At 36.0% G+C, this 2,838-nt stretch overlaps 1 pseudogene; it reads left to right on the forward strand.

Annotated features, from left to right (window-relative positions):
• Nucleotides 1-246: 246 nt before the first annotated feature.
• LOC119522007 lies at nucleotides 247-846 on the forward strand (annotated as a pseudogene).
• The last annotated feature ends 1,992 nt before the right edge of the window (nucleotides 847-2,838 follow it).

Below are 2,838 nucleotides of genomic sequence, written 5' to 3' on the forward strand. Positions count from 1 at the left end.
ACTGAACATAATAGAATGAAACTGGAAATCAATAACATCTGGAGAACTGGAAACTTCACAAATATATGTAGGTTAAACAATACACTCTTAAGCAATCAGGGGTTAAAGAAGAAATTGGGACTCATGAGTCAGTCAAAGATGGCTGCTCCCATGTGAAAGAAGCAGTGGTTGCTGTGAGTCCTGGCATGGCTAAAGGAGATAGGCAGCACTGGCTGAGAAAAGGGAAGCAGAAGCATAAGGCTCAAGATGGAAAATCATGAACCAGATACTATCAAGGAAAATGTTAACAACTTTGAATATCATAGAAATTATGATATTCAATTAACCAACTTCGAGAAGTAGAAAAAAATCTATTTAAACATGGATCAACATATATTGGACTTAATGCTGCTCTCTATGGACTAATAGCAAATAGTCTTTTTTGACGTGTCTTTAATGTGACACAGGCTCATATAGTTGTTGGCTTACCAGTGGTGGTGATCCCATTTTTGACAGCACATGTACCTTAAAGAGGTTTTGTAAGTTTACCTTTGAGTACAGGTGATTTGAATTGTGATACCTGTACTGTAACATGGGGAGGAATGGATGGTTTTGTTTGTGGTGGTCTGTACCCTGTTTTCATGGCTATTCCTGTGAATGGTGGCCTAGCAGCCAGATATGTCTCAGCCATGCTACCAGAGAAAGGGAACATCTTAAACTACTGGATTAGAACTTCAAAGCTTGCTTTTAGGAAGATGTTATTTCCATTTTGCTCCAGACTGTGTTTGCAGTGTACCTTGGATCTAGACAATATAAACAATTATAAAAGCCCTTCAGTTACCTGAACCTGGTCTAGAAAATCACTGATTTTAAGCAGAGATGTACACAAGAATAAAATGGTAAAAATAATAAAAGAAGAAATTGCAAGAGAAATCAGTAAATATCTCAAGACAAATGAAAACAAGAACACAGCATATCAAAACTTATGGGATGCAGTGAAGGCAGTGCTGAGAGGTAAATTTATAGCTCTAAACACTGACATTAAAACAGAAGAAAGATAAAATCAAAGACCTAACTTCACACCTGGAGGAACTAGAAAAAGAAGAGCAAACTGATCTCAAAGCAATCAGAATGAAAGAAATAACAAAGATCAGAGCAGAAATAAATGAAATTGAGAATAAAAAAATAGAATAAACATAACCAAAAGTTGGTTCTTTGAGAAGGTCAATAAAATTGACAAACACTTGGTTAGACTGACAAAGAAAAAAAGAGAGAAGATGCAAATAAATAGAATCAGAAATGAGAAAGGGGACCTCACTACTGACCCCACAGAAATAAAAAGGATCATAAGAGGATACTATGAATAACTGTAGGCCAAGAAATTAGAAAACTTAGATGAAATGGACAAACTCCTAGAAATACATGAACAACCTACACCAACTCTAGAAGAAATAGAAGACCTCAACAGATCAATTACAAGTAAAGAGATTGAATCAGTCATCAAAAACCTCCCAACGAAGAAAATCTCAGGACCAGATGGCTTCACAGGTGAACTCTATGAATCATTCCAAGAAGAATTCATACAAATCCTGCTCAAACACTCCTAAATAATTAAAGAGGAGGGAACTTTACCTAACTCATTCTATGATGCTAACATTACCCTAATACCAAAACCAGATAAAGATACTACAAGGAAAGAAAATTACAGACCAATTTCTCTAATGAATGTGTATGCAAAAATCCTCAACAAAATACTTGTAAATCAAATCCATGAGCACATTAAAAGAATTATACACCACGATCAAGTCGGTTTTATCCTAGCTATGCAAAGGAGGTTCAAAGCAAGAAAATAATTAATGTAGTGCACCACATTAACAAATTGAAGGGAAAAAAACACGTGATCATCACGACTGACACAGAAAGGGCATTGAAAAAGTAAATACCTGAAACTACCAAACTCCAACCCAGTAGCCTTGATTCTTGAAGATGATTGTATAACAATGTAGCTTACAAGGGGTGACAGTGTGATTGTGAAAACCTTGTGGATGGCACTCCCTTTATCCAGTGTATGGATGAATGAGTAAAAAAATGGTGACAAAAACTAAATGAAAAATAGATTGGAATGGGGGGATGATTTGGGTGTTCTTTTTTATTTTTATTTTTTATTCTTATTCTGACTCTTTCTGGTGTAAGGAAAATGTTCAAAAATAGATTGGAGTGATGAATGCACAACTATATGATGGTACTGTGAACAGTTGATTGTACACCATGGATGATTGTATGGTATGTGAATATATCTCAATAAAACTGAATTTTTCAAAAATGGGTAAAAGACGTGAATAGATATTTTTCCGAAGTGAAAATACAAATGGCTAAAAATCACATGAAAAGATGCTCAACCTCACTAGCTATTAGGGAAATGCAAATAAAAACTGCAATCTAATGTCATTTCACACCTACTAGAGTGGCCACTATTAAAAAAACCAGAAAACTACAAGTGTTGGAAAGGATGTAGAGAAAGAGGAACACTCATTCACTGCTGGTGGGAATGTAAAATGGTGCAGCCACTGTGGAAGACAGTTTGGTGGTTCTTCAGAAAGCTAAGTATACAGCTACCATATGTCCTGGCAAACCCACTACTAGGTATATACCCAGAACACCTGAAAGCAGGGATGCAAACAGACATTTGCACACCAATGTTCATAGCAGCATTTTTCACAATTGCCAGAAGATAGAAGCAATCCAAGTGTCCATCAACTGTTGAATGGATAAACAAAATGTGGTACATACCTAGGAGGGAATATTATTCAGCTGTAAGAGGGAATGAAGTCCTGATGCATGCAACAACATGGATGAAAC

Source organism: Choloepus didactylus, chromosome X (assembly GCF_015220235.1).
Source record: "Choloepus didactylus isolate mChoDid1 chromosome X, mChoDid1.pri, whole genome shotgun sequence".
Lineage (NCBI taxonomy): Eukaryota > Metazoa > Chordata > Mammalia > Pilosa > Megalonychidae > Choloepus > Choloepus didactylus.